The 27,824-nt window shown below is 43.7% G+C and overlaps 1 long non-coding RNA gene across 3 annotated transcripts in view; it reads right to left on the bottom strand.

The window, feature by feature from the left end:
* Positions 1 to 544: 544 nt before the first annotated feature.
* LOC149747775 (uncharacterized) overlaps positions 545 to 27,824 on the bottom strand; it is an 89,453-nt gene continuing 62,173 nt past the window's right edge. For all 3 annotated transcript variants that reach the window (XR_016395472.1, XR_016395470.1, XR_016395471.1), the window contains exon 4: positions 545 to 27,717. This is a non-coding gene — a long non-coding RNA (uncharacterized LOC149747775). The remainder of the gene's footprint in view (positions 27,718 to 27,824) is intronic.

Here is a 27,824-nt window from a genome sequence, read left to right on the forward strand (position 1 = left end):
CCTCCTACAAACAGGTCAATCCCTCATCATTTAAGACTCAGAATCCTAATGGGCACTGATTCCAGGTGTGATACACAGATGTAGGTGACATCTCTAAGGCGGGGCACCTGGCCCAGCAGAACAAGCAACACTGTCATAGGGGCCAAGGAGCCAGCAGTCTCCTGGGTCAGGGGTTAGCCTGACCTGCTAAGTGCATGCTCAGGCCTCCTGGTATCTTTGGATTCCTGTCTTTATCACTAGACCCTCTGCGATCAGTTTTATGATTCTTCTGTATGAAACTAAACCAACATTACAGCTCTTGATTAGAGGTGATTAGAGAGCAGATACAGATTCAGGGAAAAAAATAAAATGTGTTTCCCCAGTAACCAGGAGGCTGAATTCAGGGGCTGAGAAAATCTGAAAGTTCAAAGAGTGAAGCAGCAAATTGGCTTTCACCTGATTAAAATAGCAGCTCAAAATTCCCTTTTTATCCAGACATTCACGATAGAGTTTTTGAAGTGTTTGCTGCCTGATCCTCAGAGGAGGTTGAAACCCACCCCCCGCCCCTGCGTTTTGCTGACACAAATACAAAGGCTCCTGATACCAGGCCTTTGGGGAACAGGGGAGGCAATGACCCCCCCCCCCCGATGGTAAAGTGGATGAGATTTCTCTTTGAAAAAACTTTCTCCTTGTTGGCGTTTCATCTGCTGATCCAGTATTAGCATTCTACCCGCTTCCTTCTTCTCTAGAAAAATGTGAATGGGAAAACTATTCACTATTTATCCCTCCAAGGCAAGTTTGCATTTTTAAAAATTAATACTTAGTCACAAATGAATCATAAATGGCCCAAGGTTTAGGAGTGCGGTGGAGAATTCTGTCAAATTAAGGGAGTCTCCCTGGAGACTCCCTTCTGTGCGTGCAAGGGCAGGATGGCTAGGGGAGATTCTGATGTTTTGAATGATTAAGAATGAGAATGGATGTCCTTGGAAAGAAATGCATGTTGAACTCAACGGAGGTAAACTTAGGCTTGGGGGAAGCTTGATCTCAACACCAAAGCAACCCTGGAACCCAGGGCTGCAGGAACCCAGCTAAGAGGACTCCACCCACTGTGCAGTGGCTAGGCCATCTCTAACTGCAGGGGCCTTTAAATAACAGGCAGAAATGACTGAGCTGGAAAAATCCTTCAGTCTCGACATGGCAGGAAAACAGGCCAAAGCGTGCTGTTGGAATTACAGGCGTTCTCAGAAATATATCTCAGGAAGGTTTTTTCCACCAATGGAGATTATAACATGTTTTCCAGAAAGTGTCGCTTGATTGGAAGGGGTTCCCAAACCAGTTTTTAAATCTCTTTCTACACTGGCTCTAGCTCCATTGATCACCTGAGGTTCCCTTAGCCTTTGGATAGAGTTCACATGGGACACATCACATAATCAGGATCTCTGTGTCCTTAGCTCCTGTTATGGAAATAGGTGAGAGTGAAGCCCAGTGTGAAAATGATAAAAATAGCCCCATTTACTAAGCACAGAATGTATGCCAGGCACAGTGCTAAGTCCCACGTATGTATATATATATATAATATATATATGTATATTTTCATTTTTAAACAGCTTTATTGACATGTATTATTGTACAATAGACTACACATATTCAATGCATACAATCTGATAAGTTTTAACATATGTCTATAGCCATGAGACTATCACCACAATCAATAATGAACATTTCCATCATCCCAAAAGTTTCTTGATGCCCCTTTGTCATCCCTTACTGCCTCTCTCTTGCCCACAGCCCCAGGCTCAGGTAACCAACCAGTTATCTGCTTTCTGTCACTATAGCTTGTATTTTCTAACATTTTATGTAATTGGAGCTATCATACAATATGGCCTCTTTTTTGTCTGACTTCTTTATTCACCATAACTATTTTGAGATTGATCTGTGTTATTATAGATAATAATAGAGTTCATTCCTTTTCATTGCTGAGTGATATTCCATTTGTATGGCGACTCTACAATTTGTTTTTCCAGTCTTTTACTGACAAACACTTGGATCATTTCTAGTTTTAGAGCACATTGTGAGGCAGGTTTTACAACTGAGGTAGCTTGTTTCCATCAGTTCCTAGAGTGGAGTGTCAGAAAACCCACCTTCTAGAAGTCCAGTCTAACCCTCTACAAGAGATCTCCCTCTCTCCGTTGAGTCCAGGGCTCCCAATGCTTGTTAAGTGTCCAGTCCAGGCCTGTCTCAGAGCAGAGGGGTGCTGATGGGTGAGTAGACAGTGCCCATGGCAGGCTGGGTGCAAAGCCCTGAAGCAGGGCAGACTTCCGGTGCTCTGCTTCCCCAGAAGCCTGGGCATGAGGGTGTCCACTTGCCTCAAGCAGTTGGAATTCTTCGGGACCAGCCTGACTCCCTTCCAACGTTTCAGTCAGTGAAGGCAGCTACCAGTCTGATTAGCCAAGTCCCTTCTCATTAAAGCTCTTCTGATTCACCCACTCAACACCCAGCACGTGGAATTAGGCTGCTCCGGGGAGGTGGGCATGGAAGAGCTTTGGAGCCAGTCATCTCAGGGGCACGGGCAGTGGAGGGGCAACACCAGTGGAAGGTGAGGGCCGCAGGAGGCAGGGCTCCCCTTTGGGACCCCTGCCCCAGGGATCCCTCCTCTGGCGGCCCCACGGGTGCTGGTGTACAGAATGCTTTCACAATAGTTTTCAAGGGAAGATGACCTTCCACATACTCAGCTTAGAGGACTTTGCACCCTCGGTCACCTGAGCCACAGTAATCAGCTCGTGGCTTCTAGTTTATCACACAGTCACACCTCAGAGTGAGCTAGCCCTGCACGAGGACACATTGCCTTGTCTGCAGCCCCACAGACCCAGAACCCTACCTTCCCCCCACCAAGTCTCAGTGCTGGGCCTGGCTCTGGTTCTACTACATCTTGAACTCAAGGTAACTATGCCAGTGGCCCAGGATTTACATCCATAAGTGACTTAAAAGTCTGTGCTCTTATCACCATGTAGCAGAGGAAGAAATAAACTTCTCTATAAATGACCCTTGGTAGCAAGTGGTCAGCTAAGTAGGAGAAATAGTTCTGCTAAAGTCAGTGTCCACAATGTGTGTGTCAGGAACATACTGTTGGGACCATATGTGTCAGGAAGAGCATATGGAAGAAAACAGGTAGGTCATGGAAGGAAGAGCCTTGTCAGTTCCAAGCAGGTTATGTCACACTTCCCACTTGGGGTTTTGCTACGTGGAATTGGTCCTTCCCAGAGACATCTGTCACCTAGTTCAAGGGCTACAAAGAACTAGGCTGGCCATGGAAACCCTCCCCAATACAGAGAAGTACGTGCTTAAGAACAGGAGTTCGGCATTAGATGCCTGGGCTACACAGTCTTGGGCAAATCACTGCTGTCCTTTGTGCCTCAGTCTTCTCGTCCGTAAAGAGTTTAACGCTGTGCTTACCATGTGGCAACAGATCTCACTCTCACTCTGATGGGTGTGTTCTCCTGACTTAACACTTCAGACAGAAGAGACACTCCTGGCAACTTTCAGGGACACACAGAAGGTTGAAATGAGTCCCTTCTGTGGGTTTCTAGAGTTTTCCCAGAGGAGAAGAGCAAGCAGAAGTCAGTACTGCTCCAATGAGATATTTGCATGTGGATAAAGGTTGTTTGCTTGAATCTCCAGGACAGATACGAAGCATTACTCTGGGCTTCTGGAAACTTTCTTCATAAAAATATTCATACTGTACCCAGAGTAAGGTCTTTCTTTGCCCAGGTGAAAAGAGATTACTCTATTAATGTTGAGAATGATATAAAGCAAATCATATATAAAGTTCAGATTTATTTGTACTTGCTTCTGAGAGTGAACTATTCCTCAATTGTAGCCATACCCCTGGGATATTAATATTAAACATCCACACACCCTGACCTGTGTGCACATATACACACACACCATCGAAACTTGCTATATATAACACTTGAGATATTCTCCAGAGAAAGGAGAAAGGACCCAGATCTGAGACTTTAGGACAAGAATGCTCCCTTCACCTATTACAGATTAAATTGTCACTGCTCCCTCTTTACCCTTGCCCCAAAGTGCTATAAGATAGATCTATGTCTGTATTTTTTTTTTTTTGCGGTACGCGGGCCTCTCACTGTTGTGGCCTCTCCCGTTGCAGAGCACGGGCTCCGGATGCACGGGCTCAGCGGCCATGGCTCACGGGCCCAGCCGCTCCGCGGCATGTGGGATCTTCCCGGACCAGGGCACGAACCTGTGTCCCATGCATCAGCAGGCGGACTCTCAACCACTGCGCCACCAGGGAAGCCCTATGTCTGTATTTTTTAATGACTTACCAAGTCACTCAAATCTCAGCCAGGGATGTGAATTGCTACACTTGATGATACCCACAGATCTAATTCAGATTAATTTTGCTGGTCTTTCTTCAGCATTTTTTGGAAAGGAGAGGAGGGTTGTTATTTTCATTATGTTCCTGAAAGCGGATCACATTCTGTGCTCTGTGCCAGCTTGGTTTACAGTAAGCTTCCTCTGGCAGCCTGCGTGGAAGTGAATTCAATTGCCTGTGTGTAGGTGGGTCTGTGTCTGTATACTCTATTTCCTTTTAACTTAGGGACCATTTCTCACCTTGCTCTGTAGCTTTGCAGCCAAAATGAGTACAGGGCTCCTATTGATTTTTGTGGCCTGGAGTTGGGTTGCTCTCAATGAAAATGAATCATACTCAGATCTGTCCCATGCAGAATGAAGCAAGAAGAGAAATAAGCCATAAATTCAGGTGTATGCAAGTACAGGCTGCGGTTGGATTTTGTTCTTACTTTGAGCACAGACCAAATGCTACAGTTGGGTTTAAACTGCTGTACAGTGCAGTTTTTTGGAACTTTTACTATGAAGCATAGTTTCCATTATTCGTCCTACTCCCATGAGTTCTACTAGCAAGAGGAACTACCGCTATGGATTGTACAAAACTCAACTTACCCAGAGTACTAGCTCCTTGAGGCCAGGTAAATTTAAGGTAGGATAAAACATGAAAAAGGAGCAGTTTTCTACCCTACCCTGTGTGTTTACCATTGGGATACATGTGTTAAGGAAAGACAGAATGTTCTTATACTTGATTCAGCTCTACAAATGGTGTTATTATGTAACCTGATATGGTTTTATGTTGTAAAGTCAATGGAAATCTCAACTTTGGTGAGGGATTTGAGCTGTATTTCTGCTGTTCCTGTTAGGCAAACACGACCGGGTGACTTCCTAACTCTCTTGTTGGAGTCTTGGACTTGGTACCCTTATTAAAGCCCACTAAATTGAATCATTGTGTTTCAGGGATGGGGTTTCACCTAATGGCATATCACATTTACGCAGAGGGTATTTCTTACCTAGAAGGAGAGAACCAGCCATGCCAAACCCTGAGGCTATGAGCATTTGGGCCTTCTGATTAACTTCCTAAGAGATTAAATTCCACAAACTTTTTTTTTTTTTTGCGGTACGCGGGCCTCTCACTGTTGGGGCCTCTCCCTTTGCGGAGCACAGGCTCCGGACACGCAGGCTCAGCGGCCATGGCTCACGGGCCCAGCCGCTCCGCAGCATGTGGGATCTTCCCAGACTGGGGCACGAACCTGTGTCCCCTGCATCGGCAGGCAGACTCTCAACCACTGCGCCACCAGGGAAGCTCTCCACAAAACTTTTTAACTTCAGAATTTCATATGTTGAAAACAGCAGAGCCTGCAGAGGTCGCTCGTTTTAAATATCTTTCTTTTAATTATTTTTTCAATGATATAAAAAGACGGCTGGCTGATTGTTTGTTGTTTTTTAAGGAAACTTCTGTGAGGAGAGTTAAGGTAGAATTTCCTTTCTGAATTTTGTTTGCTTCCTTTCTTCCCACTTCTCTTTGCTCATCTTGCCAAAACTAACGTTTCTCTATGGCTTTGGTATGCTTTATCCTCTAGCAGGACTTTTGATCTTTAAAGATTTAAAGTTTGGAATAAGCACTGGTGGCCTCAAGTTTACAAAAAACTGTAATTTTCTTTCTCTTTCTTTTTTTTAAAATTAGTTTATTAATTTATTTATTTTTAGCTGTGTTGGGTCTTCGTTGCTGCGCGCGCAGGCTTTCTCTAGTTGTGATGAGCGGGGGCTACTCTTGGTTGTGGTGTGCGGGCTTCTCATTGCGGTGGGTTCTCTTGTTGTGGAGCATGGGCTCTAGAGCACAGGCTTCAGTAGTTGTGGTGCATGGGCTTATCTCCTCCACGGCATGTGGGATCTTCCTCTACCAGGATTGAATCCGTGTCCCCTGCACTGGCAGGCAGATTCTTAACCACTGTGCCACCAGGGAAGTCCCCGTCTTAATTTTCTTAATGTCGTACTCTTTTGAACTTGCCATCGCTCCGCAACGTGGCTTCCTTTACGTAAGATCCAATTAATCGATTCGAAAGTGTTGGGTAATTATCCAGTGAAGGTGGGAAAGTGTAGCTAGGCTGAAATAAGCTGCCGAGAAGTCATGAATTCACCATGCATGACTCTAAGAACTCTGCTTAGCATGAGTCACATAGACCTAGCTTAGGAATCTAGCTGGGAACCTGAAGCAGGGAAAGACTCTCCTCCTTAGTTCTAGCTGGTATTGGTCTAGCAACTTCTTAAAGAACCACTGTAATCTTTCCCTGTTCCCAATCCCTTGTTCATCCTCCTTCAGAGAAAAAGGAGGTCTCATCTGCAGATTATTGCACAGCATCTTAAGCACAAAACCAGTAAGACCAGTAAATCTTTAGAGTTAAAGGGTTTTATTAAAGATAGTTAGAAAGCTAATATAATGAAGTTCATCAATCATTAGGCCATAAGTTCCTTAAATGATAATGAGGTACTTAACCCCTCTGTGAGGCCAAAGGCCTCCCACCACCGAGAGCCAGTCTCGAGCGATGTCCTCCATGCCCAGTAGTCCCCAGGCTCTCATCTGACATTCACTGTAGCTAAGGTGTTGGTATCCTGCACCCACAGCTAGCCTGTGATGGTGTGCTCCCCTAATTGCTATAATTGCTCTCAAAAGATTGCCAAACATCATTCCTTTTTGATTCATATTGAAGTCAGCTAAATTACTCTAGAATATGGAGTCCAGGAACTCTTTTGTGAAGCAATGTAATGGAATCAGCCCACATGAGCATACACAATGAGAATTCAGATAAGCTGAAAATTGATGCAGAAAGGCAGGGACGGAAACAGAAGGGCAGCATGATACTCAGTTATTGTGTGAAAGGGAAGGGAAAGCCACCTCCCATATCCCCAAGTATAAGTCACAGATGACCCTGCCCCAGTAGGGCTTGGGAGAAAACAAATACAACCAGCCAAGAGAAACCAGAAGTAGCTGCAAATGCTTCTTGCAAAAGTTTTTAATGATACTCCCCCCAAACTAGTGACTCCACTCCTTCCTCTGTCTGGATTCAGAATCAGAGATCTCAGAGCTGGAGGCTCCAATTGTGACAAATCATCCCTGCTTCCATCTATTTATCCATCTATCCATTCATCTGTTCGTCAATCCATCCAACCACTCATCCATCCATCCATCCATCCATCCATGCATCCAACCATCCATCCAGGCTTTGAATCTCTGTGTACTAGATAACATAGTCTCTGCTTCTGACTTTTGGTTGGGAACACACACACACACACAACACATGCACACGCACTCTTATTTTGCAATGAATGCTTAATAATATCAACCTTCTCCGTAAGTAAGTGCCAAGATAGTATTTTTATATAAGGAAATATTTAATGACAAGGACAATATCATCACCCCTGCTAAGCATCCTACTTATAAACACCCTTACTTCTTAATTAACCTCCCCCCATTCTCCAGTAAATGAAGCCTCCCTTCCTAACAGAACCACCCACATCAATTTTTTTGGTGTCTGCAATAATTTTTAGTAACTACCTAGTTACTCTATTCAAAATCACTCCCCTAAATCCAAGGGATAAATGCCATACAGTTTTCCTCTGATACAACTCTGCTCCAACTCAAATCACAGTCAGGACCTCCACACCTTGGTGTTTGACAAAGAAACACCACCTTAGCCTCTGCCCATCCCAACCCATCATCCCTGAGAAAAGCAATTTCACTCCCCATTATGACTCCTAGCACATACCATTGTACTCCCTTGTTTGGAGGAAGTGGGATACTGAGGCCATTTCCACGTCCTATTTTGGGAAATGGGCAACCTTGATGACCTTCACCAAGAGAGAATGCGGAGCAGGGCAGCAGTACCCTGGGTAACGCGTTTGACAGGATCTTCACGCTCACATCTCTCCTGCAGCCCTGAGATGGTGGGCAAATTAGAGAGGATGGGGAAAGGGGAAATTTTATTATAAAGAAAGCTTTGCTGAGAGCCTTACTATATGTTTGACCTCCTCTCCCATGGTCCAGGTGTCCCAAATGTAGATGCCCACAGCCCCGTGTTTACGCCAATCACGGTACTTGCTCTATGTGGTCAGCTGACTAACGGCCCCCCAAATATCCACGTCCTAATCCCCCAGAACCTGTGAACAGTACCTTACATGTCAAAGGGCACTTTGTAGATGTGATCAAGTTACGGATCTTGAAATGGGGAGATTAGTCTGGTGGGCCTAATGTCACCACAGTGATCCTCACAAGAGGGACACAGGAGAAGACAGAGTCAGAAGTCAGACAGAAGGAGATGTAACGATGAAAACAAGAGGTTGGAGTCATGAGCTAAGGAATGCAGGCAGCCTCCAGAAGCTAGAGAAGTTGAGGAAATATGGGGAAATGATTCTCCCCAGAGCCTCCAGAAGGAACCAGCCCTGTTGACACCTTGACTTTAGACTAGCGAAACTGATTTGAGATTTCTTGGCTTCCAGAACTGTAAGAGAATAAATTTGTGTTGGCTTAAGCCACAAAGTTTGGTGGTAATTTGGGACAGCAGCAACTAAAACTCCACCTACTGACATTTCTACTTATAAGTCCATCTCCCCAACTAAAGGCCACAAGTTTTTCTTTATCTCCCCAGCTCTGGGTACATTGTCAGTTAGGTTCTTCCAGGATGCAAGATACAGAGACACATTCCAATGAACTCTAATAAACGGTATTCATCATAATGATACTTAAGAAAGAACAAAATTGGCAAAACTGTCCCAGCAGCTGCCCTGAGCCTCGAGGCTACTGGAACATCCTTTTACAAACAGTGCTGGTTTTGGTCATCAGGTAGCAAGGTCAGTAAGTCAGCACCAACATTAGTGGTCATCCTTCCAGAAATGTGAGTCTATTTTAGGGACTCACCTTCTCTTTCCCTTGCTGCCATGTTACCCACTTTATAATAGTAGATACAGTCAGGGCTCCAGGTTCTCATGAAAAGGAATCATAACATGTTACTAGAAAGACTACAGATAGAGCCCAGCTGAGAGCCTCTGCAGAGAGATGAAACTCCACAGTGAGATGTGTTTAACTTCAGAAATTTGGGAGGAGAAATCTCAGTACAGAGTGGAAGCACCCTCACATTTTCCCTGTGGAGGGGATCAAAAGCATTCTTCTCCATCCCTTCCCAAGAGCCTGTAGTCACAGGAAGGAAAGCCCAGGCAATCCAAGAATGCCTGACACAGACAATGCTGCTGTCACCAGAAGAATCTTAGGGCTGGGAGCCAAATTATTCCTGGAGCAGGAAAGGGCTCCCTTGAGAAAATGGAGAAAGTAGAGGCATGAAGAGGGTAAAGAGCTGAGGCCCAAAGGAAGGGAAGAGAAGGAAGTAAGCATTAAGAAAAAAGGTCATGTCCCCAAGAGGCTCCCTCAGAAGCCCTCAGCAATGGCGTCTCACCTTCTGTGCAATGTGAGTGAAAGAGGGAGCTGGACCGTGTTACATTTAGATTTAGATTTCCTCTGCTAAGCTGAGTATAGCTTTGAGAATAAGATAGAAACCCTCCGTGAAAATGGACTTAACTCTTCATCCAGATTCAGGATACTCTTCATCTGGGGAAGCAGGGAAGAGAAGGCTGGCATGGATCAATTTCTTCAAGGATGCTGAGATGGTGTAAGATGGGCTGAGGGAGCAGGATTGGAAGTAAGAATCTGGGAAACAAGAGTCAATAGTTCCAAGTTACCAAATCAAAAATGCATTAAGTATCTGGTTGGAGGAAGAGGCCCAGATCAGATTGCCTCATGGCGTTGGCATTAGCTGTTGCAAAGCAAACTGAATACAAAAGCATCATTTTGACTCTACAGAGTCAAAGGATCCCAGAAAAGTTTCCAGGGAGCAAGAATAGTAGGTGGAAATTAATTCTCACTAATGTGATACTTATAAAATATGACTATAGCTTCTTTGTTAACATTCTGCCTTTACTGACTTATTTTAATGAATGTAAACTAATTTATAATAAATTTTATAGATTCACACATGACCTCAGCTTCCCTAATCATATTTTTCATACAAGGTCACATGTTCCTCAACTGGAATTTCAAAAATCTGATATCTGCAGCTGGTCATGAATTAAATATAATATGATCAAACTGTACAGCACGGCCATTAGTTGACGATAAGTTTGAGATGTGGCAGATATTATAGGAGGATAATAATAACGGCCATTATTTATTGATTGGTTACTACTTACGAGCCACCATGCTCTACATTTCATCTCATTTAATCCTTCTAACAATATGGTGAAGTGGTGTTATCCTACTTTATAGGTATGGAATCTGAGGTAAAGAAAGTGTGAGGGATTTGCTTCAAGTTCTACAACTAATAAGTAGCAGAGAGGGGGATTCAAACCCCATACTATCTGAATCCAAAGTTTGTATGTGCTGCCTGTCTATGGGAAAGCAGGGTGGCAGAGGGCTTGTGATGGCCCTGGAAGAATGAATGAAAATTGGATGTAGAAAGGAGAAAGGGAGAAATTCAAACTGAGGTTGGGACAGAGGAGTAAGGACACAGACGGAGAGCAGGGAAGACCTATCTGCTTGGGAATCAGGTTCATATTGGGACCTAGCAAGAGGTGAGGATGGAAAGTCCGATGGAGCCAAATGGGGAAGCCCTTGAAATTCCAGCTGAGGACTTTCCACATGATTCATCATGGGAGAGAGAGTTCTTGGGGGTTCCCTCAGTCTTGGTTTGAGTGATGCAACCCATTCATTTCATTTCACAATCCTTTAGGCCATTTTTAAAGTGGCAACAATGATGGCAACAATGATGTTTGCAGGAAGTAAGGAGGCATGGGTGTGGAGGGAGAGAGAGTAGGGAAGAGGTAGTCAAGAAGTTATGGTGGCTTGGTAGGAATATCTGCCAGGCTAAAGGAAAATATTTTGACAAACTTATTCCCTCATTTATACTGGTTCATCTAATCTGATTCTTCTGGGACAATGTCAGGCCCTCTAAATACAGGAAAAACAGAAAGGGGAAGGAAGTGAATTCTTTAACTCCTGCAGAAAACTTTAGCTTCAGTTCTCCTGGGGGGCAGATGGTGGCTGATATTGCAATCGAGCTGAGTGGTCTGCATCCTAAGCTTGGACCTTCTTAGCTGGTCATTGCAGCTGACTTCTGTTGACAAATCAGCTGTCCCACTCTTGGGGAAGTGAGCCCCCTGAGTGGACCTGTTCATTGTGAGTCCCGTTTCAGACAAGCATTTGGTCAGGGGAGTGGGGACTGATGGATTTTATTAAGAGACTCTGTGCCAGACACTTTTATATATGTTATGTCATTTGGTCCCCCCAGTAACCCTGTGAAGTGATTACTCCTCAACTACAGCTGTGGAAACAGGCCGAGAGATGGCACTGAGGGTCACGCAGCTAGAAAGCAGAGAAGGAGAGGTTTGAGCCTGGTTCTTTCTAACTCCAAGCCGAGTGCTCTGTCTCCCGCATTACTGTGGATTGTAGGTTAAAAACAAACAAATTAAGCAGCGGAGGCAGGAAGGAGAAGGAGAAGGAAATATAATAAAGGAGTTTAAAAAAAATCTAAGAGGTTTGTCCTGTTGTTTGGATGCAAACTTAGGTTTGGACCTGCAATTTAGGATCCCAATGAACTGGTCACCATGGAGCTGAGGGCCGCTGAAAGCACTGCTCTCCGCCAGCTTTTGAGTTTTCTAGAAGGAATCTCTCTCTCAATTTGTTTGCCAGAAAATGAACCTGAAGGAGTCCTCATGATGAGATGAGCTGGATTGCTATAAGGATCGCAATCCTGGAAGATTTATGTCTGCGACTTCACTATGAAAACAAAACTGTTTTCCCCAACCTGTCGGGGGGCAACAGTCAGAAGAAGAAAGTAAGGTTTACTTTTGATGAAACATGTGGTTCATAACAGAGCCTCTCTTACCAATGGGGTGATTTGTAGGTAAAATATAAAGGATTAAAAAGAAAAAGAATAAAGAAAACATAACAGAATTCCAGTTACCCCACTCCAGGACAAGGAAACAAAGGGTCAGCTTTGGCAATAAAATATGATACATTTTTGTACATTTTTTCAGCATTAAGATGCACGTCATTCTGCACTTGGAAGTTGCTTTTGTATCAGTTCACATAGGGTGGATCTATTTTTCCCTGTTGTTATAAAAACATCTCAAGACACGCATGACAAGTCTTCAGAAAATGCCGATTCCTGAGCCACTGCGGATAATTGTACATTAATATGGATTGACAAAGACTAGTTTTGATCCCAGTCTATGCCTGTCAGCATAATGCGGGGTCCAGCCCATATGTCAGGTGGGTGTAATGGCTTCTGGCAGCGGTAAGGCCCTATAGTGTGAAATCAATGGGATAATAGCGGTAGCAAAGCTGTAGACTGAAGAGTTAGGCAGTCTGGAGGTGGTAGTGCCCGGGGTAGTAGCCAAGACCCAGGCAAGAAGCAGACTTGGAGTTGAGGTCCAGTTTGGTTGGGACGAAGTAGGTACTCCATTTTCTAAAAATGGACTGCTTTGGGTCCCAGTGAGGTCTAAATTTAGTAACTGAAACCTTCACCTCTTTTTCAGCAGAAAACTTTCTGCTCTAGAGATGGTTACCAATAATCACTTACCTAACCTATTCCAACCCATTGTGGAAGCACACGTGAGTAACACACATGCTCAAGTTAGTGTGGTATGAAATAGATTGGCAGGGCCCCATGGAAGGGTAAAACAAACACCTAAGTCATAGCATATTTTTGCCCTTCCTTCCCTGAGCTTCTGCAACAATTCACATGCATTTCCATTAGTCTTTATCATGCGTTGTTTTAATTATTTGATTCTATTACTGTGAACTCTATATGGGTAGAGGTCAAGCACAGTGCCTGGTACATAGTAGAACATCAATAAAAAGTTGCTGCTGGGCTTCCCTGGTGGCGCAGTGGTTGAGAGTCCGCCTTCCGATGCAGGGGACATGGGTTCGTGACCCGGTCCGGGAGGATCCCACATGCCGCAGAGCGGCTGGGCCCGTGAGCCATGGCTGCTGAGCCTGTGCGTCCGGAGCCTGTGCTCCGCAACAGGAGAGGCCACAGCAGTGAGAGGCCCGCGTACCGCAAAAAAACAAAAAAAAGTTGCTACTGATGAATTTAAAAATAAAAATGTGTTTATTGCAACTGGATAGAAAGCTATACCATTCAAATTTCAATCAGCTCAGTATATTCTCTTCTAGATAGACAGTTTTGTCATACCCTTTCCACATCCATTCAATCCTGGCTAAATGCATGAATTAAGACTGTCCTGGCATTTTATTGTTTTATGATCATCCCTACTGTGACAGGCATGCTGCTAACAACTTCCTTCAAGAAAGAATTTGACATTCAGCTGTGCTAAGTGCTATCTGCTATCTGCAGAGCCTTTGCTTTCTATGCACAGCACTGGAGCTGATTTCGTGCTCTGCTGCAGCCCCCGGGCAATGACTGAGCCTTTGGGAGGAGAAGCACTAGGGCGTGGCCATTTCTGTCCAGTGTGGTCTCCCCTAATGGGCAGTATTTGTTCTGGAGTTGCTATTGGATTGGTCTGAGGCTTTTCTTGACCAATTTTGCTTCTCTTCCGCTTTCCTTTCAGGTATCAGATCTGTATCACAGTCTAACAAAGTTCCCTGCCCAAAGCTGTCTTCTTCCTCTTTATCTTTCACAGACTTTACCCCCCAATAAATCTCTTACCCCCCGTCTCCCGTCTCAGAGTCTGCTTCCCAGAGGACCTAAATTGACACACCTACACAATACCTCATCAGATTTATTTTCTCCCTTAAACACAGTGGAGAGATTTTATTAATTTGAATGTATAGTGTTTCCCCACCACAGCTGTAGCCCTGTTGAAGTTCCCCTCCCCACCCCTAAGAAAATCATTTATTGTCACAACAAATAAGCCTATTCCAGATAGTGTTTGGGATCCTTGTATTGTTCACAAAAAAATCTCCTGGGGCTGGCTAAACTTGAGAATGGGGCATTCTAAGACATCACCCACACATGAGCTCTTTTGCAAGACTTTGCAAACTTGGATCACAGCCTGAAAGAAACCTGAGTGCCCCTCTGAGGGTCCAAAAGGGACCTGAACATGTTGGGAGGTGATAATGAGAGCAATCATGTTTGAATAGGTTTGTGAGGGCTCTTGGACGGGGCCCTTGAGAAGTTTAGTGCTTTTCTTCCACTTGGCATTTTGCATTTTTGGCACAAGACTTTGTTAAAGCTTGGAATGAGGTTATCACAGCTGTTTATTTTGCCAAAAAACCAACTACTGCTTCAAGTCTTATGTTCCCTCATCTCTTGTTTGCTTCTGCCTTGCCAGGGAGACTGCTCTCATGTGGCTCCTGGTAGCCCCACTGGGAGCTGACAGTGAGACTGGTGCAAGTGGGGCAAAAGATGTAGCCAAGAAAATCAAACAACCTGAGTCCTATTATTTGTCCACTTGCTGCTCACAATCTGGCATTCTTGCAGAAGCTATTGGAGCCACGCTCCTCATTATGAGGCATATCAACTACACAGCAGACACATACTTCTCCTATTACATAATGCCTCAATACTGGACATTGAAAATATCGAGTCCTTTGGCTGTGACTTTGTGTGCTCAACTACACTGAAAAAAGGAAAACATTAAAAAGCATCAATTCAGGCATGTTTTAATTTAATGCAGCAAGAAGATGGCTGGTGCACTGTTTCAAGGAACAGAATGTAAAATGTCCCCTCCTCCGGGGAGCCTGCCCTGACCTCTCCTTGGCTCCAGCCACTTCAATCATTCATCAACCCCATAGGCCCTTGGGTATGCGCCTGTATAACTCTAGTTGGTTTGTATATTTTTATGCCCTGTCTGGGAGTTGGAAGGAACTGGAGAAGACATATAGAACAATCTCTAACTGAAGCCAGGAAGCCCCTCTCATAAAGAGTAGACATGTCTTAAGCAGGTATTAAGTTCCAAAGTCAGCATGTAGGGTGAAGTCAAGTGTTGTCAGCATTACCTTTGAAAACCCCAAAATGAGAGGCACGTGGGAACAGAGGCAATGTGGGATGGAGGGAGGCAGACCCCGTGTCTTTGGTCTCACTCTTACCCCAGGGCAGCAACAACCGTATAAGAGGGATGGCATGGAGAATCACCTACACTATTTAATCATTTTCCATTTGTATTTTTATCAAAGTTACAAATGTCACATTTTATCGAATCAAACTATTCTACCAGATTTGTTACAGAAAAGATCAGTTCCCCCACCTACTCTTTCCTTTCCCCATCAGCAATGATTTTCAACTCAAATGACTATGTCTCCATATTTAACTCTAAATAATACACTCATATTGCTACTTCTTCATCTTTCATTTTTAGGCATTATCTGTTGACTTCCCACCATGGAAGACAGAGAATTTAATTCTTTTTCATCTTCCTTCATCATCACATGCCCATCCAGTTCTCTCACCCTCTCATTGCAATTATGTTATAATTTTGCTTAGATCGATATTCAGTGTTTACATTTTTATGTCTATGTAAACAGTATTCACAGCTGAGCCATGTAGTAAACTTATTAGTTTCCTTTCTTGAACAATTTTGTATTTTCCCTGGAGCTAATAATTATCTTTTATTTTGTCTTTTTATTTGCTTAATTTTCTATGCACTTTCACTACTGCAACCAGTAGTCAACTCTCCACCAGTTGTCCAAGTCTCCTGCCAGTATGTTCAAATACATCACAAGGGCGATCAATTTTATCCTGGAGAAATCTTCTGGAGCCTTCTGACCATTCCTATATGGTCTAGTTACCCCTCCTAGCAGGGTCACAGCTGTTGTCCTGAGTCATATTCCCTGGAAATACCATTGGTCTTTCTCCCATGTTGTTGCCATGTTGTTCTCTTCCTGTATCCCATGGTTTCCTCTTCTTCAGCTCAATCTCCCATTAGGTTGAGTGTAACTTGCTGAAACTTCCTGAGAAAGGGTGAAGAAGTACATTTTTAAAAACCTTGAACGTCAAAAAGGGTCCTTATTCTATTCTCAAACTTTACTGATGGTTTGAGTGTAGAATTTTGGGTTGCAAATTATTTTCTTTCAGAATTATGAAGGCATGGCTCCTCTGTTCTAACACTGCAACTAAAAAGAATGATACCATTCTAAGTTGTTTCTTTGTGTGTTTTTTCTGTGAAAGCTTGTAGAATCTTGTCTTTGTCCTGAGCATTCTGAAATTTCACAATGATTTGCACTAATATGAGTCTATTTTTATTCACTGGGCTGGGCACTTGGTGGTCTTTTCAAAATGGAAACTCATATCTTCCAACTCAGGTAAATTTTCTCGAATTATTTCTTTAATGAATTTCTCCCTTCATTTTGCCTCTTCTGTTTTTTCTGGGACTCCTATTGTTTGCATATTGGGCTCCTTAGAATAGTTTTTCTTAACTTTCAAAAACTTTTCTCTTTCCTATCTGTTTGTCTTTTGTCTCTACTTGCTAGAAAACTTCAACTTTATCTTTCAACCCCTCTATTGAATTTTTCATTTTTGCTATCATATTTTTAATTTCTAAGAGCTCTTTTTTTTCCCCAGTGAATGTTCCTTTTTAATAAAGCATCCCGATCTTATTTCATGATTGAAGAATCTTATCTCCCTAAAACTACTGAATACTGTTGGGACATTCACACGTGTGCGCACGTGCGTGCACACACATACACACACACACACACATTCTCTTCTCCCTTACAAAGTCTCCACTTCCTCTAAATTGCCTTATTTTTAAAAATTGTTTTGCTTTCCATATGAGGTTTTCTTCATATGTTTGATGATCCTTGGTTACCTTTACTATTTAAGGCACTAAAAAGTTGATTGGAAGCTTCAAAGCATGGTGGCTCTTATTAAATATTAGCTTCCTTATAGGGTGATCTGGCTGGAACCCCCAGTGTCAGTATCTTGAGGTGTTTCCTCTTGACTTGGTCAGGTTTCCGAGAGAAGACATGTCTAACCTTCCACCTGGAGGGTGAAGGCCCATCATTCGGTATTCCAATTGCTGTTTCAGAAATTCTGTAGGATAAATCGAGTTCCTTTTTCACTTTTCCACAGTTGCCCTGAGGATTCAGCTTTCTCAGGTTTACTGTCATGCCTCCAACATGTTGCTGTCATTGTTTCTTCTCCCATTTTCCCCATCCTTGTGGTTTATGCGTATTAAAAAAAATCCAGGATTTGGAGAGGGAGTGAAAATAGATGTATGTATTCAATCCATTATCTTAACCAGAATCCATTACTTAATTGTCTTCTTTCTTCATTTTTAGCTTCACAAACAAAACTTTGGATTTATATATGTTATATACTCATAGGTTCTGTCTTCCCAGGGATTATGATGATATTTGTTGAGTATCTTACAATTTATAAATATTTTCTCACTCTTGATCTCATTTGTTTTTCACTATGACCTAGTGAGGTAGAAACTATTACTCTTTATTTATTTATTTTAAGTATGAGAAAACTAAGATTTAAAGAGGTTGAGTCCTACACAAATTCCATCAGTTGGTAAGGAGCAGAGACAAGACTCAGAACCAGATTTCCTGACTCCAGGCTTTTTTCTGGTGAACGCTTTCTGTAAGCAACCTGCAAAGAAGCCTGTCTCATCAGCGGACGGCTCTGCAAGGAGATTCCTCCTGATTAATAGCTGAAACCTGTCTCCTTTAACATCTTCCCACAGGTTCTGGTTCTGCTGTCTTCAGTTACCTGGCGTAGATCTAATTTTACTTCCCCATATGAGGCCTCAATTCTTTGCATTCAGCTGTCATTGGGATATGGATCAAGGGCAGTGGAGTTGTAAAAGTTAAGGATCTCTGAGTCCAGGATGTTGGGTGAGTATCAAAGCTGTCTTTGGTGATGGCAGGTAGGGTGTGAGTGTGATGCCAGAATTCTCAGAGAATGATGGTAGTAACTGATGGGAGGTCAGCAAATAACAGCAGCAAGGCAGAGCAGAGAGAACATGGTGCATCTGAATAGCCTAAAGCTCAAAGGAGGAAGAGATTACATGGTAAATGTGCAAGGAGAAGACTGGAGAAGGTCGTCACTGCCTCCTACACAAAGAATTAGGTTTTAAGTTTTAACCCCCCTTCCCCAAAATTAGGTTGTGAACAATCCAGATAAGACAAGGAAGTGGAGGAAACAATGGGCTGTAGGTCAAAGATGTAGAAGTGTTCATCATAAGGGAATGAGGTTTCAGTAAGGTACAGTGGAAAGAATTGGGATAAGAGTTAGTGAAAAGCAGAGCTGGGAAAACATAAGCTCAAGGCAATGCACGGATGTGTCTGTGATCTTGAGTCAATTAAAAACACACAATTTCTCTATCCCTGACCTGCTGCTGAGGCAGTTGAGGACAATACCAAGACAGCCAGAGTCTTGCTTCTGTCTCTCCCTTCTTCCAATGGAAACATGCCTGTGGGGAAAGCCTGTGTCCTCACCTGTTGCTTGCCCTGTCTTGCCACCTGGCCCACAGCGCTTTTGCTTGTCCATCACTGCCAAAGGCACTAGGTGAAGGACTTGGCCTGAAGCCAAAGTAAATAGCAGCTGAGAGACACACAACAGTTGGTGTCTGGCTCAGATGGCTTTGGCGCCTTCTAGAGAACCCCCTTTCCCCCAAAGAAGTCTGCCCGGCTTGATGAAAACTACCACTAACATTTGTGCAGTGCTTTGGGGTTTAACAGGCACTTCCACATATAATAATCTCATTACATCCTCCCAACTATGCTGGTCATAAGTTTTATGATTCTCATTTTATTTTATTTTGTTTTTAATATTTATTTATTTATTTAATTTTAGCTGCTCCAGGTCTTAGTTGCGGCTTGAGGACTTCTTAGTTGCAGCATGCAGACTCTTAGTTGTGGCATGCATGGGGGATCTAGTTCCCCGACCAGGGATTGAACCTGGGACCCCTGCATTGGGAGCTCAGAGTCTTACCCACTGAACCACCAGGGAAGACCCGATTCCCATTTTATAGATGAAGAAACTTCCAGCTCCATCCCTTAGAACTGAGTGATACTGAGTAAGTCTTTAACTCTCTCTGAACATCAGCTTTCTTAGCAATAAAATAGGAATAAGACTTAGGACAATGTTGTTTTGAGAATTAAATAGGGTTATGTGTGTATAGAGTTTATACACAGTTATCATTCCATATATGTTCATTCTATATTTCCACTTAAATGATTTACACCAGTTCACTCAGCCAGAGAAAGGCAGCTTTGGAGTCTCCATCTGCACTTGTCAGGAGCAGGTCATTCCTAAAGGAAGAGAGGAATGATTTATAAGAATGTACCTTCAGCAACTGTGATAGAGTATAAGTACGGACCCAGCAATTTTTTCCATCCCTAGGTGCATCCTTCTTTGCAATGTGAAGTTGTCATCCTTCCAATAAAAGGTGGAGTCTATTTTCCCTCCCCCTTGAATCTGGGCTGGCCCTGTGACTTGCTTCAATTAATAGAATGTGGCAGAAGTGACAATGGACCTTTAGTGTCCATCCTCACCTTCTTGATGCTCTGTGACTCCCATGTAAGGGGGCCCAGGCTGGTATCCTTGAGGATGAGGGACAGCATGGAGAGTCCCAGTCATCCCAGGAGTTCCAGTCATCACCACTGAGGCCCCAGACACACGACTGAGGCCATCTGGAACGGTCAGCCCCTTAGTCAGCACTCCTCACTCCCTACCCCCTCACGTGCTAAATGACTGCAGCATACATGAGCCCAGGTGAGACCAGCAGAGGAACTGTCCAGTTGAGCTTGGCCCAAATTACAGGATCATGAACAAATACATAATTGTTGTTTTAGTCCACTAAATTTTAGGATAGATTGTTGAGCAGAAATGGATAACTGATACATGACTAAGGTAAGATGCTAGGATAGTGTCAATAAGTTTGCATAGATACTGAAATCAGATAGGACTTGATCAAAAGGACCCCATGACACCATCTTTCTCTTTTAAATTATGGTTGATTCGACACCATCTGGTGGTCCTTTTGCCTAAAGATAGAACGATGAACTGATAAGTTTGTGAGGACCTATTCCTCTAATATGTATAATTGTTTGGATTCATAGACATAGTAGGATTTTTGACAAAGGAAGCAAGAATATACAATGGAGAAAAGACAGCCTCTTCAATAAGTGGTGCTGGGAAAACTGGACAGCTACATGTAAAAGAATGAAATTAGAACACTCCCTAACACCATACACAAAAATAAACTCAAAATGGATTAAAGACCTAAATGTAAGGCCAGACACTATAAAACTCTTAGAGGAAAACATAGGCAGAACACTCTGTGACATAAATCACAGCAAGATCCTTTTTGACCCACCTCCTAGAGAAATGGAAATTAAAACAAAAATAAACAGATGGGACCTAATGAAACTTAAAAGCTTTTGCACAGCAAAGGAAACCATAAACAAGACGAAAAGACAACCCTCAGAATGGGAGGGCTTCTCCCTCAGAATGGGAGAAAATATTTGCAAGTGAAGCAACTGACAAAGGATTAATCTCCAAAATTTACAAGCAGCTCATGCAGCTCAATATCAAAAAAACAAACAACCCAATCCAAAAATGGGCAGAAGACCTAAACAGACATTTCTCCAAAGAAGATATACAGACTGCCAACAAACACAAGAAAGGATGCTCAACATCACTAATCATTAGAGAAATGCAAATCAAAACTACAATGAGATATCATCTCACACCAGTCAGAATGGCCATCATCAAAAAATCTAGAAACAATAAATGCTGGAGAGGGTGTGCAGAAAAGGGAACCCTCTTGTATTGTTGGTGGGAGTGTAAATTGATACCGCCACTATGGAGAACAGTATGGAGGTTCCTTAAAAAACTAAAAATAGAACTACCATATGCCCCAGCAATCCCACTACTGGGCATATACCCTGAGAAAACCATAATTCAAACACAGTCATGTACCACAGTGTTCATTGCAACTCTATTTACAATAGCCAGGACATGGGAAGCAACCTAATTGTCCATCGACAGATGAATGGATAAAGAAGAAGTGGCACATATATACAATGGAATGTTACTCAGCCATAAAAGGAAACGAAATTGAGTTATTTGTAGTGAGGTGGATGGACCTAGAGTCTGTCATACAGAGTGAAGTAAGTCAGAAAGAGAAAAACAAATACAGTATGCTAACACGTATATATGGAATCTAAAAAAAAAAAGAAAGAAATGGTTGTGAAGAACCTAGGGGCAGGACAGGAATAAAGACGTATACGTAGAGAATGGACTTGAGGACACGGGGAAGCGGAAGCTGGGACGAAGTGGGAGAGTGGCATGGATTTATATATACTACCAAATGTAAAATAGATAGCTAGTGGGAAGCAGCCGCATAGCACAGGGAGATCAGCTCGGTGCTCTGTGACCACCTAGAGGGGTGGGATAGGGAGGGTGGGAGGGAGACTCAAGAGGGAGGAGATATGGGGATATATGTATATGTATAGCTGATTCACTTTGTTATAAAGCAGAAACTAATGCACCATTGTAAAGCAACTATACTCCAATAAAGATGTTAAAAAAAAGAAAAAAGAAAAAAAATAGACATAGTAGGAGCTTACATACAGGGGTCTCAAGCTCAGAGTCTCACTGATTCTTACCTCATCTTTATGACCAATAAAGGACCAGAACTTTTATTTCTGATAGAAGGTCTCAGGAATATTCCCAACATCATGCTGGGAGTCCACAGTCAAGCTTGGGACCAAATCTCTCAGTCCTTGACCTCCATCACTCCGTTTGGCCACGTGGAGAGAACAGGGTTATCTCATCACATCTAATCAGTTTTTTAGAGACCTCTAAATTGTTCTGGAGCAAATAATGCTTAGGAAAGGGGATACAGAAGCAGGAAGGATGGAAACAAGATATTTCAGGGTAGGCTGAACTGACTACTGCAGACCTGACCCTGTCTGGGTCAACATCTCAGAAGAACTGTGGTCTGAAGGGGCTCAGACAATCCCTGAAGAACTTCACAACCAATGTGAAATGTCCGAAGCAACCTGCTCTTCTCTGAGCAGGGAAAGCCACTGGGTACTTCTCAGACCCCCAGTAGTTCTGATCTTGGACTTCCTCATCGGTGGGGGGAAAAGACTGAAGTGACTTCATGCAGTGGAGACCCGACCACGTTCTCCCTGCAGGCCAAAAAGATGCTGGCTTTAGAGAAATTAATCCATGGGCCAATGGGAAAATGCTAGTAAAATATTCACACATATATCCACTTGTCCTTAAGCACAGTGAGATTAGTAACGGGGGTCACAAGTCACTTGTGAAGTGTAAGGGGTGCAGGTTGCTGTGTAGATTCTAAGCTTCCTCCCAGTGGCTAAGATCCGTTTTTGTTAGGTCTCTCTCACCCTCCCATCCTGTTCTCTTGGCCAACAGCAGAGATAAGGCAAAGGAGTCGGGACAGCAGAAATGGCTGTTTGTTTCTGAGCTCTGCTTTTTCTGCACAATCCCATTGCCTATGAGGGCAGGCAGGAGAAAGGGAGGGGCGGCAGGCTGGGGGCGCCCCTTGCTCAGAGCTGTGGTGTGCAGCCCCCCTATCCAGCCCACAGGCAGTCAGCAGAACTTATGGGGACTCCTAGGGGACTCCAGAGGAAAGCACACCTGCTGGAAAGGTCACCAGGAATAAGGAAATCTGGCTCCAGTACTGAAAGGCTGCATGAATTTAGGCAGATTAATAAATTAATATATTTGTCTCAATTTACAATATGCTTTCAAAAGTAGTTTTGAATTAATCCTCCCAAGCCTGCTGTGACATATGTGACAAACGACGTTGTTACTATCTAAGATGAAGAAGCTGAGGTTCAGAGAGGCAAAGTAATTTGCCCAAAGAGAACCTGCTGTCTCCAACTCCCTCTGTCTTTCCTACCACCCCTTATACATGAAGTTCTCTGAGTCTGAGCTGCATCACCATTGAAATAATGACAGTTTGGGGGCTTCCCTGGTGGCGCAGTGGTTGAGAGTCCACCTGCCGATGCAGGGGACGCGGGTTCGTGCCCCGGTCCGGGAAGATCCCACATGCCGCAGAGCAGCTGGGCCCGTGAGCCATGGCCGCTGAGCCTGTGCGTCCAGAGCCTGTGCTCCACAACGGGAGAGGCCACAGCAGTGAGAGGCCCGTGTACCGCAAAAAAAAATAATAATAATGACAATTTTACTGGGCACTTTCTCTGTGTGAGGTAAGCACGCTACCGTGTTACCTCATTTAATCCTTAAAATAACCTATGGGCAGGAGCTACTTTATCCCTGTTTACAGATGAGAGAATTGGAGCTTAGAGAGATCAGAAACCCACCCCAGCCATTCTTAGCCACCTTGCTGTGTAAGTTCCCATCCATAATTGGAATGATTTTTCCCACCCACTGACCTCCCCAGGTAACACTGAAGACAAAATTAGATGATAGATGTGAAAACGCTTTTTGAAAGTTAAACGTGTGTGGCATAAAATAAGGAAAAATTAAAATCTCAACTCCTGCAGATCTTATACTGTAACAAAGCCCAAACTCACTCCCAAGAAACTGACACAACCACAAATCCTCGCTGACATAAAGTGGCAGAGCTGGCTGCAAAAAGAAGTCACAAAGGGAAGATGCAGGAGCTGAGAAGCACCAGTCCTGGCGGACTTCCTGAAAGAGGTGACTTTTGCTTAAGTTCTCTGCAATAATGCAGGCACAGAATGTAAGAGAGGACAGGCCAGCAGGGCCAGCAGAAACACTGGCCAGCAGGGCCAGGCTGCCCTGTCCCCAGGAAGGTAGGCAGGAGTCCAGGCAGGGATGGAGATTCTGATAGGAGTGAGTGGAAGGGAGCAATGCTCTTGATGCCACAGCAATGAGTGTGTGTACGTGTCTCTGTGTGTGTGTGACAGTCAGGGCCACTCACCCCCACCCTCGGCAGTGTCACGCACAATAGCTCCCACGTTATCTTAAACACAGACCCAAACTCATCTTCTGCTGAGCACTTCTTGCTGCCACAGTCTTCGATCCCCTGCAAAATCAAAATACACTCTGATCTTGGTGCAGACTCGTGCTCTCACTTGCGGGCCTTTTCCATGGACTTTTATGTCTCTGTTTACTTTGTGTGTTTCGTGAGTGGCTCATGCCTTTAAAGGAAATGCACCAACCTCGGCCTGTCATTATGGCCCTTTGCTGGCCACTGGCTGCACTCAGCCCGCTCCTGGGATGGGTAAGCCTGGACTTTTAATTTGCTGTGACAGGAGATAATTGCTGCTTGAGTTTCCACCTCTGAAAATAAACCAGGGTGGTGCTTCCCGGCTGGGAATCCACAGAGGCAAGCTCACCCCTGGAGCCTGTGCCAGTGGAGGCTTAGCCAGGGCTAGAATGGCTGGTCTCAATGTCCCTCACCCCTTTCCTTTTCTGGATTTCAGAACATACAATTAGTGTTTTCTTTAAGAGCTCAAGATGGCAAAGTTAAGAAAGTTCAGGGAGACTTTCTGATATCGTATGCAAGAATTCCAGAGGTGGGATTCTGTGAAATCTCAGACTCTGGGGATACTAACCTTTCCACTCAGGCCTAATCCAGTTACAGCTCTGTTCAAGTTCAAGCACATCATAGTCAGCCCACCAGGGCTGTACTCCATGCCTTTTCCCTTCTTTTTTAAAATACACCATGCATAGGAATATCTCGGTCCCACCAATCAAAGCACCCAGAATTGCAAGTCAGGTCATGGGTTTTTGATTAATGGGCAAGACCCTTCTCACCTCTAAAATGAAGTAGCTAGAGAGGACGTTCTAAGGTTCCTTCCAGCTCAGGGATCCACTTACCTTGAACTCCATTCCCCGACTTGTTTCACTATAACCAACCTGTGCAAGGTACTGCGAAGCCTGAGTGGGTCATACAAGTTCATATGGTATAAAGATGTCTGGGGATCGTACATTTTAGCCATGGCTTAGCACTAACATAATACAGAAGGAGAACTAAAGGTGGGGAAGCTCAGAGTGGTCAAGAAGAATGAATCCATGAGGACCCTGCCCCATGTGCACGGTGCCCTGTAAAAGGTCCCTCCTGTGCTCCAGGTCTCTGTTCAAATACTGTCCCTCTCCCTCTACTCATTAGCTGTGTGACCTTGGGAAAATTACTTAACCTCTCTTAGTGTCCCCATCTATAACATGGGAAAGATAACAGACCCACCTCACTGAGCTGTCCTGAGGTTTAAGGCAGATCTCATAAGTGTGGTGGTCATTTGTGCATCACTAACAATGCTCACCTTCCTCCTTTTGGGTACATGGTCAAACAGCATTTCCCTGTCCTTTGAAGTCGGACTTAACCATGGGACTTGGTTTGGCCAATGAAATGAGAACAGAAGTATTCTGTGTTGCTCTATGCAGAAGCATTTAATAGCCAATGTAAGACACAATTGTGCTCCCTTCTTGCCATGGCAACCAGCAATGTCATAGATAGAACAGGTAGAAGCTCTTTTATTCTAGGTCAGCATATGAAGAAATGTGGAGCAGAGCCCCCCAGCCAATTGCAGTAGACATTTAATGAGACTGAGAAGTAAATTTTTACTTGCTACTAAGATTTTGGGATTGTTTGTTACCACAGCATAAACTAGCTACTAGCTTACCCTGACTATAACAATATATATGAAGCAACTAACATAGCCCTTAGAACGTAGTAACGTCATAATAAATGATAGTTCCCATCATGATTCTTACAGCAAAGGCCAGGACTACTATTTTTGGAAGCAACCACACAGAATCTAACACAGTTCTGAGCAAATGCTTGTACCCGCTTTGAGCAAATGCTTGTACACACTTTTGTAGTGAAAGAGAAAGAATTCAAAAATCATTGGAGGCTATCAGAACCTGGGGAAACGTTGTATCCAAGAAAACAGAAACCCTTTCCAGCAACCAGAGAGGGAGTATCACTATTTGGTGCAGGTGTAGAGTCAAATCATTATGTACTTGGGTTTTCACCAACCAGAAGGCAGGTGGTAGAACAACTGGTTTCTGTCCCCACTTCAATGAAGTTATTTCTGAGGCATAAGCCTAACGCATCCTCTGCTCAGAGTAACAACTAACAAATGCTGGGGACTTGATTCCAATATTTGGTATTGATTACTTAGTGCCAACACCAAAATCTTTGTTCATATCAACACATGTCATAGCAATATTTTTTCTTATTAAACTCAGTAAGTTATAAAACCATAGGAATCTAATTTACTTTCAAGTAAAGGGAGCCAGAGTTAAAGAACCTGGTCATTCTTTCCCAGGGAGTCCCTGGTGACAAAGCAGTTTAGCACCAGTATAGAAGAGGCAACACAGGTGAAAGTTAAAATCATGATCTCGGGTGCCCACGAGACATAGGTTTGCATCCCAATTCCTTCACTTAACTTTAAGACGGTATGTGTTCAAGAACTTAGAACTGTTTCTGATACATAGACAACAGTCAGTAAATACAAGTCTCATCATATACAATGTGTTGGTTGATAATTTTTCACATTTATATTATTGCTTTAGTCATTTATTCATTCAAAAAATATTTGTTTCAACTTTTCTCTGGGCCATGACTTCATTTCATCTTCCAGGAAACTCTATGAGGTCGGTAATATTGTTCTAATTTATAAGTGATTAAATTGAGGCACAGAGACAATAAGAATCTTGAGATGATGTAGTTAGTTAAGTGAAAGAATTGGTTAAGTGAAACCCAGATCTTAAATAAAGAAGTCTAACATAGTCACAGTCATAGAGAAGTGGATCTTGTGAGTAAATTCCAAAAAATCTACAGAGCTCCTAGAAAAGGAGAAGTTCTTTTAATACCACCCAACTCACTCTGAAGCCCAGTGAGTTTGAACTTGATAGGGATATTTATTATAGAAGGGTATGCTGATAAGGAGTGAGTCATCTCCTGAGCATAAATACCATCTGTGCAGGGAATGTGTGGTTAAATAGGGAAAGTGACTCCCCTGGAGGCCATGGAGATCCAACACGGCAGGTGAGGACCAGCATCCCTTGTTCTCTGGCCCCAGAGGTCTCCAGAAGGAGGATGCAGACCTGGGTCTCTAAACCAATTCTTGAACACAAGTTTAAAGCTCATCCAGTAAGTTAAACACAATCTCAGGCATCTTACCTTCTCATGCAGGCGTCCTGGTGACTACTGGGGTTCCTGACTGTGCTCAGGAACAAGTGTGCACATCCTCTGGTCAAGCCCTGGGAGGAAGGGAGCCAGAGCTCTAGGACAGAGCCTGCTTCCCAGCCACTCAGCTGCTGCACCTGCTGGGTCCCCGTCAGATGCTGCCTCTGCGTTCACCAGAAAATGTGGAGACGGCCCTTCTCTCCCAAGACCCCTCATGAGTGGAGCGCCTTCAGCCTCTGACTTAGTCTGTGATTCCTGTGGAGACAGCAGAGCCGAGAGTGGGTCCCTTTCCTTGGCCTCACTCAAGCCCACCCACCTAAGCAATTCTCATCCTTCATCCAAACAAAAGGGCTTGTGCACAT

The sequence above is a fragment of the Delphinapterus leucas genome, chromosome 13 (genome assembly GCF_059928025.1).
Source record: "Delphinapterus leucas isolate spDelLeu-1000000601 "Yukka" chromosome 13, BTC_Dleu_Yukka2, whole genome shotgun sequence".
NCBI classification, from domain to species: domain Eukaryota; kingdom Metazoa; phylum Chordata; class Mammalia; order Artiodactyla; family Monodontidae; genus Delphinapterus; species Delphinapterus leucas.